The 18,670-nt window shown below is 39.0% G+C and overlaps 1 pseudogene; it reads right to left on the minus strand.

The window, feature by feature from the left end:
• Window positions 1-295: 295 nt before the first annotated feature.
• Window positions 296-18,670, minus strand: part of LOC122435657 — a 104,784-nt pseudogene continuing 86,409 nt past the window's right edge.

Here is an 18,670-nt window from a genome sequence, read left to right on the forward strand (position 1 = left end):
CCCAGTGTATATGACTGGTTAGAATTGCTGGTTTTAATTTTTTTTTTTTACTGAAATTCAGAGTGTGAAATGCAAACATTCAGGATAAAATTAATTCAAAAGTACACACGGGTTTATCAACTTGCAACAAAGCAGCAAATAACACACATCTGGACCCTTCTGTTCCCTTCTGATCCCTCAGAAAAGTGCAGAAGAAAAGAGTCACTGCTTGGTCCAAACATACAATACTTCAGGTGTGAGGATTTGGAATCTGATGAAATCCAGCTTCTATTCCACAGGTTGTCTTCAGTAAGTGTCAGCATCCAAAGATGGAATTTTTCTCAAGAAGAATTAATTCTATGATTTGATTCTGGTAGACGGTGTGGACCACTATGTTACCAGTCTCCTTCTCTTGCTTGAGCAGAGTGGTACCAAAAACAATCGCTATGCTGATAGGTCATTCAGTTTTTTCCTCCATTTTCTATAATTCTTTTGAGATGTCTGAACAGAATCTGCATTGTGTCCTGATTTGACTTTGGCAACTGTTTGATCAGGTCCTTCACAGCAGAGACACGCTGTCACGGTTCTTGTTTAATTGCATCAACAAAATCATTAAAATGATTAAGTGTAAAAAGAGGTTCTGGTAATTCTCGAAAAAAAACATTTTGAGGGCTCCAGTGATGACATGAATATCTTCCCATTTACTATCCTTCAAGTCCAATTTCTCATCATGCTTGACTGCAAACCTCAGCTTCTGGATCAATGCTAGGTTGCACTAACTCTGTAAATCCCATCAACATCCAGCCCATATTGCTCAACACGTTCAATGCATAATTTCACAAATTTTGTCACTGTGCCATTCTCTCTCTGACACAGATTAGCAAGATTAGCTCCAAATACCTGATCTTTAATAGAACCTTTTTCACGAACAGCTTGCAAAGTGGGGCATTGTGTAAGAAACTTCTTTAAGTTTTTCTTGTTTTTTTTTTACCCTGTTCTGAAGAATCTATACTAGATACTTTCATGGAAAGAAGTTTCTTTGGCTCCTTCTGGTCCTTTTCTTTATCAAGTTTTTCAATTCCTGGTGAATCTGGTATCTCCTGTTTGATTGCTTCATTGGGTTCTACTGTCTGATTACTGATAGTACTACTGAGAACATTAAGCCAATCATTTATAAGAGTGTCACTGTCAGACTGAATCAGCAAGTCTGTTCCTTGACGGGTTTTCAGCTCAAATACATTCTTTTTGCTGGATTTACCTTTAGAAGCCATCTTGATGGTTGCTCCCTTAAGGTCCACTATGAACTCTGGTTTGGACTGATCACTCCCAAATCAACTTGTGCTACTTCCTTGGGTTTTGGTGAAGAGAAAAGATGAACCCTAAAAATGGCCCAAGAAGACAACCAGTCTTTTGAAACTTTTTCCCATTTTTAGTAATTTTGTTACATTTAATAATCCATATTTCTCTCAAGAGAAATATGGATTATTAAATGTAATGTTCAGTCTTTTTTATGGTTCAAGCTCTCACATCCATACATGACTACTGGAAAAAACATAGCTTTCACTTATACTAACCTTTGTCAGCAAAGTGAGCAAAGTCAGCAAAGTGGGGAGTCCTAAAGGAATTGGACCCAGGGCTGAAAAGATTTAGTTGGGAGTTTAGCTTTTAGTTCTGTTCATTTCAGTCACTCAGTTGTGTCTGATTCTTTGTGACCCAATGGACTGCAGCACGCAAAGCCTCCCTGTACACCACCGAATCCCAGAGCCTGCTCAAACTCACATCCATTGAGTCAGTGATGCCATCCAACCATTTCATCCTCTGTCATCCCATTCTCCTCCCACCTTCAATCTTTCCCAGCATCAGGGTCTTTTCAAATGAGTCAGTTCTTCACATCAGGTGGCCAAAGTATTGGAGTTTCAGCTTCAGCATCAGTCCTTCCAAATAATGTTTAGGACGGATTTCCTTTAAGATGGACTGGTTGGACATCCAAGGGACTCTCAAGAGTCTTCTCCAACACCACAGCTCAAATGCATTAATTCTTCAGCACTCAGCTTTCTTTATAGTCCAACTCTCACATCCATACATGACCACTGGAAAAACCATAGCTTTGACTAGACAGAACTTTGGTGGCAAAGTAATGTCTCTGCATTTTAATATCCTGTCCTTTTCTTCCAAGGAGCAAGTGTCTTTTAATTTCATGGCTGCAGTCATCATCTGAAGTGATTTTGTAGCCCCCCCCCAAAAAAAAATGAAGTCTGTTACTGTTTCCATTGTTTCCCCATCTATTTGCCATGAACTGATGGGACCAGATACCATGATTTTAGTTTTCTCAATGTTGAGTTTTCAGCCAACTTTTTCACTCTCCTCTTTCACTTTCATTAAGAGGCTCTTTAGTTCTTCTTTGCTTTCTGCCATAAGTGTGGTATCATCTGTGTATCTGAGGTTACTTATATTTCTCCTGGAAATCTTGATTCCAGCTTGTGCTTCATCCAGTCCAGCATTTCTCATGATGTACTCTGCATATAAGTTACATAAACAGAGTGACAATATACATCATTGATGTACTCCTTTTCCTATTTAGAACCAGTCTGTTGTTCCATGTCCAGTTCTAACTGTTGCTTCTTGACCTGTATACAGATTTCTCAGAAGGCAGGCAAGGTGGTCTGATATTCCCATCTCTTTAAGAATTTTCCACAATTTGTTGTGATCCACACAAAGGCTTTGGCATAGTCAATAAAGTAGAAATAGATGTTTTTCTGGAATTCTCTTGCTTTTTTGATGATTCAACGGATGTTGGCAATTCAATCTCTGGTTCCTCTGCCTTTTCTAAGTCAAGCTTGACCATCTGGAAGTTCACAGTGCATGTACTGTTGAAGCCTGGCTAGGAGAATTTTGAGCATTACTTTGCTAGCATGTGAGATGAGTGCAATTGTGCAGTAGCTTGAGTATTCTTTAACATTGCCTTTCTTTGGATTTTGAATGAAAACTGACATTTTCCAGTCCTGTGGCTACTGCTGAGTTTTCCAAATTTGCTGGCATATTGAGTGCAGCACTTTCACAGCATCATCTTTCAAGATTTGAAATAGCTCAACTGGAATTCTGTCACCTCCACTAGCTTTGTTCATAGTGATGCTTCCTAAGGCCCACTTGACTTCGCATCCCAGGATGTCTGGCTCTATGTGAGTGATTATCTGGGTCATGAATATCTGGGTTGATTTTAGGAAAGGTCAAAACAAAAAGGCAGACTCAACTTGTATAACTTCTATGAGGCCAAGAACATGAGAAATAAGCATAAAGGAAGAATAAGAGCCAGGAGTGAATGGACCATTGGATAAAAAGCACCAGAAGTCCATTGACTTCCTAATCTCCCCATTAAGTGGACATGTATTACTTATTCTCTTACTTGACTTCATCATGGAAATGACTTGGTTGACCTCTTCTCTCATTCACAAAACTCTCTTTTCCCTGGAAAGTTACCTTTGGCCTCTCCTTCTCCTTTATCTTCTCTATCAAAATAAACACGTTCTATTGAGTCTTTCTCAGAACTATTTTTTTCAAATCTCTCCCCTCCATCCCATTGCTTCTTTCACTGTCTTAATGCCATCCCTCATCACTTAGCACCAGAACACTACCATAATCCCTTCATAATTGCTGCTTCTGCAAAACTCCTATCCCATTTCTACACTAACATCAGAGTATCTGAAATCTTAAATTTAACCAAGTCTTTCCACTGCTGAAAATCCTTCTAGTACCCAAATGTTTTGGCCTTTGTCAATTGGTGAATACAAATGAGGCCATATTAATACTCTTACCAAAGTCACAATAGCTCTCAGCTTCTACCTGTTTGAATATAGAAAGTTCAGCCTTTTACAGAATATTTCTAGAAACCCTCGGGATGCCTACAGGTGTCCATAAGTCCTTCCTAGTCATCTCTTATTGATGCAGATGTCTGAGCCAGGATTCTGCAACCTGAGATCTATAAAGTGCCTAGGAAAAAGCACTTCAACCTGAAGTTTGTGCTGGCTGAAGTCACTATCACCTAGGGGCTCTGACCCTTAGAAACTACTATGTGAGCTATGTGGCATATTATTTGAACACCCACTAGTAGAATGTGGCTACTACCACAGTCTCTATCAAGTTAATACCCAACATATACAGGTCAATAATAAAAGATGTCAAAAATAGAGGACCACTGCTGTTCATTCCATAGTTTTCGGTCTATGACAGAGCAAGTGACTACCCAGCCTTCCAAGCAGATATGACTACCTCTGAGGGACTCTCACTGCCAACACCCACCCCAGAGGATCATCAGCCAGGCCTTCCTTCTACCCTGTAAGACAAAATATGAGTGAGGAAAACCCTCGGGCCAAATCCCCCTCCTCCCACCTCACAGAGAAGCTCATCTCAGGAATATCTCTTCCCACCCTGTTCATCTTCTAGGATGTGCATATTGTCCTGAAAACTGGGGAAAGTGCCAGAGGAATAGGGAGGCTTTGGCTAAGAATTCACTCAAGATATCTATATACCACAATGACATCCACAATGGCTCAGTGATAAAGAATCTGTCTGCCAGTGTAGGAGGTGCAGGAGACATAGGTTTGATCCCTGGGTTGGGAAGATCCCCTGGAGAAGGAAATGTCAACCCACTCCAGTATTCTTGCCTGGGAAATTCCAAGGGCAGAGGAGCCCCATGGACTACAGCTCATGGGGTCACAAAAAGTCAGACACGACTTAGCAACTGAGTACACATGCATTGGCTACATTGGAGGGGACCTATAGACCTTGAGGAGAACCATAAGCTGGAAAAGGAAGTTAACTGACCCCACACTGCCCTCAGTAGCTCCAGAGAAATTCTTAGATATATTATACTACTATCATTTTTTAATTTTTTTATTTTTAAGTTATTTATTACTCCTTTAACTTTCATTTTTAAAACCTACTATTACATAGAAAAAAGACCCTACTTTTAAAGAAAATTTCATATATATATATATATATTTGTTTTAAACTTTTGTGATTTTTTTTAATATTGTATTTTTGAGAGTCTAACCTCTACTCTAGATTTTTAATCTTTGCTTTTTGGTATTTGTTATCAATTCTGTACCTTTAAGAATCCAATCTTCAGTACACATTTTTACTTAGGAGTGTGATTACTGACTTCATTGCTCTCTTGCCTTTTGACTCTCCTTTTTCTTCCCCAGGTCACCACTATCTGCTCCCACCCCCTTCTCTTCTCTACTTAACTCTGTGAATGTCTTTGGGTATTCTGGGCTGTGGAGAACACTTAGGGAACTGACCACAGGTTAGATTGGCCTCTCTATTTTTGACTCACCCTCCCCTCCTCCTGGTCAACTCTATCTCCTTCCTTCTTCTCTTCTCTATGGAACTCCGTGAAACTCTCTGAGTGTTCCAGACTGTGGACAGCACATAGGGAATTGATTACTGGCTAGATTGCTCTAACCTCTTATGATTCCCCCTCGTCTCCTTCTGGTCACCTCTATCTCCATCCTCCCTCTTTTCTTCTCCATGTAACTCTGTGAATCTCTATGATTGTCCCCCACTGTGGAGAATCTTTTCACCATTTCAACATTCACTAGATGTTTTATCATCAGTGCTGTATGGATGGAGAAGTATTGAGGCTACTGTAAGAATAAGACTGAAAGTCAGGGGCAGGAGGCCTAAATCTAAAACTTGAGAACACCAGAAAACTCTTGACTCCAGGGAACATTAATCGAGAAGAGCTCATCCAAAAGCCTCCATACCTACACTGAAACCAAGCTCCACCCAAGAGTGAACAAGTTTCACAGCAAGACATACCAAGCTATATCTCCAACAACACAGGAACATAACCCCGAGCACAAAAATACAGGCGGCCAAAAGTCACACCAAACCCATAGACATCTCAAAACTCACTACTGGACACTCCAGCTTCACCCATCAGAACACTGATGCAAGCTTCTCTAACCAGGAAACCTTGACAAGCCATTCATCCAACCCCACCCACAGGGACAAAACTCCACAATAAAGAGGAACCACAAACTTCTAGCATACAGAAAGGCCACCTCAAACACAGCAACCTAAACAAGATGAAAAAGCAGGTAAATAAACATGATAAAAGCCTACCAAACCAGACAAAAGAGGAGGAGATAGGGAGACTACCTGAAAAAGAATTCAGAATAATGATAGTAAAATTAATCCAAAATCTTGAAAACAAAATGGAATTACAGATAAATAGTCTGGAGACAAGGATTGAGAAGATGCAAAAAAGTTTTAAAAGGACCAAGAAGAAATAAAAAAGAGTCAATCAATAATGAATAATGCAGTAACTGATATCAGAATCACTCTGGAGGGAACCAACAGTAGAATAACAGAGGCAGATGATAGGATAAGTGAGGTGGAAGATAGAATGATGGAAATAAATGAAGTAGAGAGGAAAAAAGAAAAAAGAATTAAAAGAAATGAGGACAACCTCAGAGACCTCTGGGACAATGTGAAACACCCCAACATTCGAATCATAGGAGTCCCAGAAGAAGAAGACAAAAAGAAAGGCCATGAGAAAATACTTCAAGACATAATAGTTCAAAACCTCCCTAAAATTGGGAAGGAAATAGCCACCCAACTCCAAGAAACTCAGAGAGTCCCAAAAAGAAACAACCCAAGCCAGAACACTCCAAGACACATATTTATCAAGTTAAAGAAGATCAAACACAAAGAACAAATATTAAAAGCAGCAAGGGGAAAACAACAAATAACTTATAAGGGGATTCCCATAAGGATAACAGTTGATCTTTCAATAGAAACTCTTCAGGCCAGAAGGGAATGGAAGGGCATATTTAAACTGATGAAAGAGAAAAACCTACAACCCAGATTACTGTCCCCAGCAAGGATCTCATTCAGATATGAAGGAGAAATCAAAAGCTTTACAGACAAGCAAAAGCTCAAAGAATTCAGCACTCCCAAACCAGCTCTTCAACAAAAGCTAAAGGATTTTCTCTAGACAGGAAACACAGAAAAGGTTTATAAACTCAAACCCAAAACAACAAAGTAAATGGCAACGGGATCATACTTATCAATAATTACCTTAAATGTAAATGGGTTGAATGCCCCAACCAAAAGACAAAGACTGGCTGAATGGATACAAAAACAAGACCCCTATATATGCTGCCTACAAGAGACCCACCTCAAACCTAGAGACACATACAGACTGAAAGTAAAGGATGGAAAAATTATTTCATCCAAATGAAGCCCAAAAGAAAGCAGGAGTAGCAATACTCATATCAGATAAAATAGACTTTGAAATAAAGGCCATGAAAGAAGACAAAGAAGGACACTACATAATGATCAAAGGATCAATCCAAGAAGAAGATATAACAATTATAAATATATATGCACCCAACATAGGAGCACTGCAATATGTAAGGCAAATGCTATCAAGTATGAAAGGGGAAATTAACAGTAACACAATAATGGTGGTAGAATTTAATACCCCACTCACACCTGTGGATAGATCAACCAAACAGAAAATTAGCAAGGAAACACAAACTTTAAATGATATGATGGACCAGTTAGACCTAATTGATATCCATAGGACATTTCTCCAAAAAACGATGAATTTCAGGTTTTTCTCAAGTGCACGCGAAACCTTCTGCAGGATAGATCATGTCCTGGGCCATAAATGTAGCCTTAGTAAGTTCAAAAAAATTGAAATCATCTCAAGCATCTTTTCTGATCACAATGCAGTAAGATTAGATGTCAACTACAGGAAAAAAACTATTAAAAATACAAACATATGAAGGCTAAACAACAAACATCTGAGTAACCAACAAATCACAGAAGAAATCAAAAAATAAATCAAAATATGCATAGAAACGAATGATAATTAAAACATAACAACCCAAAACCTATGGGATTCAGATTCATAGCAATACAAGCCTACCTCAAGAAACAGGAAAGAAATCAAAAAAATAACCTAACTCTACACCTAAAACAACTAGAAAAAGAAGAAATGAAGCACCCCAGGGTTAGCAGAAGGAAAGAAACCTTAAAAATTAGAGCAGAAATAAATGCAAATGAAACAAAGAGTGTCATAGGCAAAATCAACAAAGCCAAAAGCTGGTTCTTTGAGAAGACAAATAAAATAGACAAACCATTAGCCAGAGTTATCAAGAAAAAATGGAATAAAAAATAAACAAAATTAGAAATAAAACTGGACAAATCACAACAGCCAACAGAGAGAAACAAAAGATCATAAGAGACTATGATCAGCAACTATGTGCCAATAAAATGGACAACTTGGAAGAAATGGACAAATTTTTAGAAAAGTAAAACTTTCCAAAACTGAGCCAGGAAGAATAGAAAATATTAACAAACGCATCACAAGCACAGAAATTGAAACCATAATCAGAAATCTTCCAACAAACAAAAGCCCAGGACTAGATGGCTTCACAGGTGAATTCTACCAAAAATTTAGGGATGCACTAACACCCATCCTACTCAAACTCTTCCAGAAAATTGCAGAGGAAGGTAAACTTCCAAACTCATTCTATGAGGCCACCATCACCCTAATACCAAAACCAGACAAAGATGCCACAAAAAAAGAAAACTACAGGCTAATATCACTGATGAACATAGATGAAAAAATCCTCAACAAAATTCTAGCAGAGTCCAACAACATATTAAAAAGATCATACATGATGACCAAGTGGGCTGTATCTCAGGGATGCAAGGATTCTTCAATAGTAACAAATCAATCAGTGTGATACACCACATTAACAAATTGAAAGATAAAAACCATATGATTATCTCAATAGATGCAGAGAAAGCCTTTGACAAAATTCAACACTCATTTATGATTAAAACTCTCCAAAAAGCAGGAATAGAAGGAACATACCTCAACATAATAAAAGCCATATATGATAAACCCACAGTAAGCATTATCCTCAATGGTGAAAAATTGAAAGCATTTCCCCTAAAGTCAGGAACAAGACGCGGATGCCCACTCTCACCATTACTACTCAACATAGTTTTGGAAGTTTTAACCACAGCAATCAGAGAAGAAAAAGAAGTAAATGGAATCCTAATTTTAAAATAAGAAATAAAACTCTCACTGTTTGCAGATGACATGATCCTCTACATTGAAAACCCTAAAGACTCCACCAGAAAATTACTTGAGCTATCAGTGAATATAGTAAAGTTGCAGGATATAAAATTAACACACAGAAATCCCTTGCATTCCTATACACCAATAATGAGAAAACAGAAAGAGAAATTAAAGAAACAATACCATTCACCATTGCAACAAAAAGAATAAAATACTTAGGAATAAATCTACCTAAAGAAATAAAAGACTTATATAGAGAAAATTATAAAACACTGATGAAAGAAATCAAAGAGGACACAAATAAATGGAGAAATATACCATGTGCATGGATCAGAAGCATCATTATAGTGAAAATGAGTATACTACCCAAAGCAATCTATAGATTCAATGCAATCCTTATCAAGATAGCAACAGTATTTTTCTGAGAACTAGAACAAATAATTTCACAATCTGTATGGAAATACAAAACACCTCCAATAGCCAAAGCAATCTTGAGAAAGAAGAATGGAATTAGAGGAATCAACCTGCCTGATTTCAGGCTATACTACAAAGCTACAGTCATCAAGACAGTATGGTACTGGCACAAGGACAGAAACATAGATCAATGGAACAAAACAGAAAGCCCAGAGATAAATCCACGCACCTATGTATACCTCATCTTTGACAAAGGAGGCAAGAATATACAATGGAGAAAAGACAATCTCTTTAACAAGTGGTGCTGGGAAAACTGGTCAACCACTTGTAAAAAAATGAAACTAGAACACTTTCTAACACCATAAACAAAAATAAACTCAAAATGGATTAAAGATCTAAATGTCAGACCAAAACTATAGAACTCCTAGAGGAAAACATAGGCAAAACACTCTCTGATGTAAATCATAGCATGATCCTCTTTGACCCACCTCCCAGAGTAATGGAAATAAAACCAAAAATAAACAAATGGGATCAATTTAAATTAAAAGTTTTTGCACAATGAAGGAAATGATAAGGGGGGAAAGAAAGCCTTCAGAATGGGAGAAAATAATAGCAAATAAAGCAACTGACAAATAATTAATCTCAAAAATACACAAACAACTCCTGCAGCTCAATTCCAGAAAAACAAGCAACCCAATCAAAAATGGGCCAAAGAGCTAAACAGACATTTTTCCAAAGAAGACATACAGATGGCTAACAAACACATGAAAAGATGCTCAACATCACTCATTTTCAGAGAAATACAAATCAAAACCACAGTGAGGTGCCATCTCACGCCTGTCAGAATGTCTGCTATCAAAAAGTCAACAAACAATAAATGCTGGAGAGGGTGTGGAGGAAAAGGAACCCTCCTACACTGTTTGTGGGAGTGCAAACTAGTACAGTCAGTATAGAGAACAGTGTGGAGATTTCTTTAAAAAAACTGGAAATAGAACTGCCATATGATCCAGCAATCCCACTGCTAGACATATACACCGAGGAAACCATAATTGAAAGAGACACATGTACCCCAATGTTCATTGCAGCACTGTTTACAATAGCCAGGACATGGAAGCAACCTAGATGTCCATTGACAGATGAATGGATAAGAAAGCTGTGGTACACAATGGGACATTACTCAGCTATTAAAAAGAATGCATTTGAATCAGTTCTAATGAGGTGGATGAAATGGGAGACTACTATACAGAGCAAAGTAAGTCAGAAAGAAAAACACCAATACAGTATATTAACACATATATATGGAATTTAGAAAGATGGTAACAATGACCCTATATGCGAGACAGTGAAAAAGACACAGATGTAAAGGACAGACTTTTGGACACTGTGGGAGAAGGCGAGAGTGGGATGATTTGAGAGAATAGAATTGAAACATATATATTATCATATGTGAAATAGATCACCAGTCCAGGTTCAGTGCATGAGAGAGGGTGCTCAGGGCTGGTGCACTGAGATGACCCTGAGGGATGGGATGGGGAGGGAGGTTGAAGGGGGGTTCAGGATGGGGAACACATGTACACCCATGGCTGATTCATGTCAATGTATGGCAAAACCCACTACAGTATTGTAAAGTCATTAGCCTCCAATTAAAATAAATTTAAAAAAAAACACAACTTAACATTCAGAAAACTAAGATTATGGCATCTGGTCCCATCACTTCATGGCAAATAGATGGGGAAACAGTGGAAACAGTGACAGACTTTATTTTGGGGGGCTCCAAAATCACTGCAGATGGTGACTGCAGCCATGAAATTAAAAGACGCTTGCTTCTTGGAATAAAAGTTATGACCAACCTAGACAGCATATTAAAAAGCAGAGACATTACTTTGCCAACAAAAGTCCATCTAGTCAAGGCTATGGTTTTTCCAGTAGTCATGTATGGATGTGATAGTTGGAATATAAAGAAAGCTGAGTGCCAAAGAATTGATGCTTTTGAACTGTGATGTTGGAGAAGACTCTTTAGAGTCCCTTGGACTGCAAGGAGATCCAACCATTCCAACCTAAAGGAAATCAGTCCTTAATGTTCATTTGAAGGTCTGATACTGAAGCTGAAATTCCAATACTTTGGACTCCTGATCGAAAAACTGACTCATTTGAGAAGACCTTGATACTGGGAAAGATTGAAGGTGGGATGAGAAAGTGGGAGAAGAGGATGAGATGGTTGGATGGCATCACAGACTCAATGGACATGAGTTTGAGCAGGCTCCAGGAGCTTGAGAGGGTAACATGCAGGAAGGCCAGGGGTCTCCAAATGGAGGAAATAGGCTGCAAGTGTCAGACATTTTTATCTTTTTAAGCGGCAGGAGGAAACAAACTAGTGATATATATTTTTTTCCCTTCTCTATACAAATTTAAAAGGAGGTTTCTCTTAAAATACTGTGTTGCCATAATGACACCTGCTTCTGCCTGAAGTTAACTATTCTCAAACATTGAGTTAACAAATGCATTCTTCTTATGGAAATGTTTGTCTTAAGCTATGTTAATGCACTATGCATTTACCCCAGACTCTGTCTTCAAGTTGGTTTTGCCTCATGGCTCAGAACCTACTTGACAAACCATTATGTTATACTCAGGCATTGTTCCCCTAATCTATGTAAACAAAACTATTTGTATGGTAACCTGCCTTTCTACAAGATTCAAGTCAATCATTTTATGGCCTAGAATGACTTGTGTGGTGCCAAGATTATTCCAAAATACATCTTATGGATGAGGGGACTGGTGCCATTCTGAGTTTTAAGACATTCCTTTCTTTCATTAACAAACTGCTAGTGACTATATAACATCCAGCTTAAGACTAGCAGAGGGGTACTCTTTCTGCCCCCTTCTGATGCTATGTCAGAAGCTTTCTCTATCTCCTTTATACTTTAATAAAACTTTATTACACAAAAGCTCTGAGCGATCAAGCCTCGTCTCTGGCCCCGGATTGAATTCTTCTCCTCAGGAGGCCAAGAATCCTGGCGTCTTTTCGTGGTTTAGCAACAACCTTTCAAGCTGGTGATGGACAGGGAGGCCTGGAGTGCTGCAGTTCATGGGGTCACAAAGAGTTGGACACGACAGAGTGACTGAACTGAACTGAAGATACAATAAATATCATCCCCATTTTACAAATAAGAAAACTGAGAAACAGAGAAAGCAACTTGCTCAAGGTTTTAGAGCTAACAAATTGTAGAACCAGGATTAAAACCCAGAGAGTCTGGTTCAAAGCTATATGTACTGGGCCTTCCCTGGTGGCCCAGTGGTTAAGAATCTGACTGCCAATGCAAGGCACATGAGTTCAATCCCTGGTGCAGGAAGATGCCATGTGCTGCAGAGCAAAAAAGCCCATGCAACACAACTACTAAAGTCCATGCTCCACAATGAGAGAAGCCAGCACAATGAGAAGCATGCGCACCACAAAGAAGAGTAGCCTCCACTAGCTGAAACTAGAGAAGGCCGGAGTGTGGCAACAAGGACACAACTTAGCCAAAAACTAAAAAATAAATTAAAAAAAAAATAAAGTGGCCCTTTACTGCTGCCTAAAAAACAAAAACTACTCTGAATTAAACCACTCATCTTATTGGAGCTGTCCATATATAGCTCTGTGTGTGTGTGTGTGTGTGTGTGTGCATGTGTGTGTGTGTGTGCACACACTCAATCACACTCAACTCTTTGCGACCCCATGGACTGTAGCCCACCAGGCTCCTCTGTCCATGGAATTTTCCAAGCAAGAATACTAGAGTGGGTAGCCATTTCTTTCTCCAGGGATCTTCCTGACTCAGGGATCGAACCCATGACTCTTATGTCTCCTGCATTGGCAGGCGGATTCTTTACTACCAGCACCACCTGAGAAGTCTACAGCTCTAAGGAACAGTGATAATCTTGCCTCAGTTAGGTATGTGTCCTCCTTGCCTTCCCCTCCCCTCACCAACCACTACCACCCCACCTCACTGATAGCCTATTCAAACCTTCCGGTTACATCATATTCATAGCTTTAAACAAGCCTGTTCCCAACATGTGTGTGGGATGGGGACAAGTGTACAAATGGAGGTCTATATACCATGTGTCCAAATAAGTTTAACAAACTGTTAAATAAAATATGTTCTGTCTTCCTACCTTGATAAATATTCCTACGTAACAACTTGGAAGTTCAGGTTTGAAGAATTCTTGAGCTCCTTAGAGTTCATAAACATTTGGCAACACGGAGAAAGCTGGCCTACCTCCCTTCTCTTCCCATTCCTGGATGAATACTACATGATCCTGTCTGGTATATACGAGTGAACACTCTAGGCTGACTGTGAAAGATTCACTCACACATCCCACAATATCATTCTGGGGCCTAGATGTATACACACTAACAGTATAGTCTGCCTTTGGGAGACCAGACCCTAGAAAGAGACCTATGAAAGCTCTGGAAATAGGTTCCAAGCCTTTAGGGAGATTGAGAGAGAAAGAGGTTACAACAGTACCTGGTACACGGTAAGAGCAATAGAAATCATAGCTATGATTAATCCTCTCATAAAAAATAAAGACATCATGTGTGCAAATGAGGCAGAGTCCCACCTCTAAAAAAAAGCATAGCAACTACTGACTGCCCATGCACAGAATCCAACATGTTTTGGCAAGAGTAAGTTTATGAGCTGCAGAAACACAATCTTCTGTCCCAAACCTCCTCAGTTTCCATGAGTAAATTTAAACACATTTTTTTAAAGTACAGAGAATCACATTGTATGCAAACTCTTAATCTGTTGGTAAAGAAAATTAAATAAAAACATATCCTTAAGCTCTTTATGATGAACCCAGCTATTCTTCAACACAAATGCAGAGGTTATTAGTTTTTTCTATCATAAAGTTCAAAGAGTTGGAGAAAAAGACATGCAATGTGTGAAAATTAAATAAGTGAAGTACAGCATTGCCTAAACAGTGTGAAGATAAAACTGAAAGTTGCTCTACTCAAAGTTAATTTCCCCCAGGTACCAGAAATTTCACCAAGTGAAACTCATTTCTTTGGGCATCTTATCCAAGAACCACACTCTTGAATGCAATTATGAGCTGGAAGTTCTTTTATTAGCCCATTTTTAGCCTGAAATTATTAGTATGAAATTTATCACCAGATAACCAAGAGCTGAGAGCAAGGTCTTAGGGTCTAGATTCCCCAAGGTCTTCACTGATAAAAACAGGGGTGAGGGAGCTAGACCACCCCAGTGTTCCAAGGACAGAGCCAGAAAAGCAGAGAACGCCCAGAATGTTTTTGCTTCAGTGGTTGTACATTTCCAACTCAACAACAATAACAAAAAAGTACAAACATTCTAATTTAAAATGAGCAAATAACTTGAATAGACATTTCACTAAAGAAGATAAACAGATGGCCAAAAGTCACAAGGAAAAGTCACATAAACAAATCATTAGGGAATTAGAAATCAAAACCAAATGAACTATTACTTCATACTTACTTAGATGATTAACAAAAACAAAACACAACAGAAAATAGCAAGTGTTGGCAAGAATGTGGAGAAATTGAAGGCCCTGTGCACTATTGATGGGAGGGTAAAATGGTGCTGCTGCTGCTGTGGAAAACAGGATGGTAGTTACTTACAAAATTAAATAGAATCACTATGCAATCCAGCAATTCTACTTCTGGGTATATATCTAAGAGAACTAAAAACAGGGTCTCAAACATATTTTGTACAACCATATTCATATCAAAATTATTCACAATAGCCAAAGGGTGGAAAGAAGCCAAATGTTCATCAATAGATGAATTAATTTTTTAAAATGTGGTATATTCATAAAAAAGATTATTCATTCTTTAAAAGGAGGAAAATTATGATACATGCTACCACATGAATGAATTTTGAAAATACTATGATAAGTGAAATAAGCCAGTTTCAAGAAGACAAATACTGTATGGTTCCACTTATATGAGAAATCTAGAATAGGCAAATTCTAGGCCTAGATAGAAAGTAGAAAAGTGGTTGTCAGGGGCTGGGAAGCAAGGAGTTATTGTTTAATAGGTGTAGAGCTTCAGTTCAGTTCAGTTCAGTCACTCAGTCATGTCCAACTCTTTGCAATCCCATGGACTGCAGCACACCAGGCCTCCCTGTCCATCACCAACTCCTGGAGCTTGCTCAAACGTGTGTCCATTGAGTCAGTGATGCCATCCAACCATCTCATCCTCTGTCGTCCCTTTTTCCTCCCACCTTCAATCTTTCCCAGCATCTGGGTCTTTTCCAATGAGTCTGTTCTTCACATCAGGTGGCCAAAGTATTGGAGTTTCAGCTTCAACATCAGTCCTTCCAATGAATATTCAGGACTGGTTTCCTTTAGGACTGACTGTCTGATCTCCTTGAAGCCCAAGGGACTCTCAAGAGTCTTCTCTAACACCACAGTTCAAAAGCATCAATTCTTCAGCACTCAGCTTTCTTTATAGTCCAAATCTCACATCCATACTTGACTACTGGAAAAACCATAGCTTTGACTAGACAGACCTTTGTTGGTAAAGTAATGTCTCTGCTTTTTAATATGCTGTCTACATTGGTCATAGCTTTTCTTTTTTTTTAATTAATTAATTTATTTTAGTTGGAGGCTAATTACTTTACAATATTGTAGTGGGTTTTGCCATACATTGACATGAATCAGCCATGGGTGTACATGTGTTCCCCATCCTGAAACCACCTCCCACCTCCCTCCCCATCCCATCCCTCAGGGTCATCTCAGTGCACCAGCCCTGAGCACCCTGTCTCATTCATCAAACCTGGAATGGCGATCTGTTTCACATATGATAATATACATGTTTCAATTCTATTCTCTCAAATCATCCCACTCTTGCCTTCTCCCATAGAGTCCCAAAGACTGTTCTTTACATCTGTGTCTCTTTGGCTGTCTCACATAACTTTTCTTCAAAGGAGCAAGTGTTCTTAATTTCATGGCTGCAGTCACCATCTGAAGTGATTTTGGAGCCCAAGAAAACAAAGCCTGTCACTGTTTCCAATGTTTCCCATCTATTTGCCATGAAGTGATGGGACTGGATGCCATGATCTTTGTTTTCTGAATGTTGAGTTCTAAGCCAATTTTTTCACTCTCCCCTTTCACTTTCGTTAAGAGGCTCTTTAGTTCTTCTTCACTTTCTGCCATAAGGGTGGTGTCATCTGCATATCTGAGTTTATTTATATTTCTCCCGGCAATTTTGATTCCAGCTTGTGCTTCATCCAGTCAAGCATTTCACATGATGTACTCTGCATATAAGTTACGTAAGCAGGGTGACAATATACACCCTTGACATACTCCTTTCCCAGTTTAGAACCAGTCTGTTGTTCCATGTCCAGTTCTAACTGCTGCTTCTTGACCTGAATACAGATTTCTCAAGAGGCAGGTCAGGTGGTCTGGTCTTCCCATCTCTTGAAGAATTTTCCACAGTTTGTTGGGATCCACACAGTCAAAGGCTTTGGCATAGTCAACAAAGCAGAAGAAAGCAGAAGTTGATGTTTTTCTGGAATTCCACAGGGACAGAGACCCAGAGCTTCATTTAGGGAAGATGAAAAAGTTCTGGCAATGGATGGTGGTGAGGGCTGCACAACAATGAATGTGGGCTTAATGTCACTGAACTGTACACTTAAAAATGGTTAAATGGTAAATTTTATTTTGAATATATTTCACCATAATAAAAAAGTATTACTACCTTCCCACCATAATACTTTTCACCCCCATGAGAATACTATGTGGCTAATATTTATAAACATTTTATAAGACTTGTATCTTAAACTGTTTGGAATTCCAGACCATAGTATATTCATGTTTGTTCAATGCTTCTAAAAGGGTCCCAAATCTTGGATGAAACTTGTTCTAGGAAGACATTGGCCCAGAGGTTACAAAGCAGAACACAAGGTCCTCTGTCAGCAATTTGAGTACTGAAGGCATAAAATAGTTTCTTAATTGTGGGATTAATGACATTTGACATCAGATAATTCTGTTGTTGAAGGGCAGCCCCATGCACTATAGGATGTTTAGCAGGCACCAGTTGCCAGTAGTAGGAGACCCCACTAGACTGAGCCCTATGTGAAAGGTGGTCCTGGGCAAGCACAGGATTCCAGTGAGGAAAACAAACTTTGCCTACTTAAAAATGTGGCTGAGAGTGGTTACGTAGATGTAGGGAGGTCTGTTAACTGAAAATGTTTTAAATGATTCTTAATTCATTAAACTGCTTAGTCTCTAGTTAAGCAGAAGAGTTATTTTTCTCTGAATTTTTTTTGCCACCTAATTTCTATCTTTGAATTCTCTTCTGTTCTTTCACTGAGTTCTTTTTTAAAATTAATTAATTAATTTTAACTGGAGAATAATTACTTCACAATATTGTGATGGTTTTTGCCATACATCAGCATGACTTGGCCACAGGTATACATGTTTCCACCCCATCCTGAACACCCCTCCAACCTCCCTCCCAACCCTATCCCTCTAGGTTGTTCCAGAACACCGGTTTTGGGTGCCCTGCTTCTTGCATTGAACTTGAACTGGTCATTTATTTTACATACAGTAATGTACATGTTTCAGAGGTCTCAAGTCTTTAAGTCACACAATGAAGTCAAAGTACCTCACATCAGTGACTTTATAGCTCTTTGGGAAGGGAAAACTTTCCATCTTTTCTGAGTTCATAAACTAGGCATTAATGGGCCTTAGACCTTGGGAGCATTATGATTATACTTCCTATTTATTTTGGGCCTACTATGTGCTCGGCACCATGAAAAGAAAGTGAAAGTGTTACTCAATTAGTTGTGTCCAAATTTTTGCAAACCTGTGAACTGTAGCCAGGCTCCTCTGTCCATGGGATTCTCCAGGCAAGAATACTGGAGTGGATCATTGTGCCTTCTTCCAAGGGATCTTCCTGACCCAGGGATCAAACCTGAGTCTCCTGCATTGTAGCCAGATTCTTTACCATCTGAGCCAGCAGGAAAGCCATACATATGACTTAATTCTTACCTTCATTTTAATCCTCACAACAGTTCTCATAACAATACCTGTGAGGAAAGTGAAGTGAAGTTGCTCAGTCATGTCCTACTCTTTGCAACCCCATGGACTGTAGCCTACCACGCTCCTCCATCCATGGGGTTTTCCAGGCAAGAGTACTGGAGTGGGTTGCCATTTCCTTCT

The sequence above is a fragment of the Cervus canadensis genome, chromosome X (assembly GCF_019320065.1).
Source record: "Cervus canadensis isolate Bull #8, Minnesota chromosome X, ASM1932006v1, whole genome shotgun sequence".
NCBI lineage: Eukaryota > Metazoa > Chordata > Mammalia > Artiodactyla > Cervidae > Cervus > Cervus canadensis.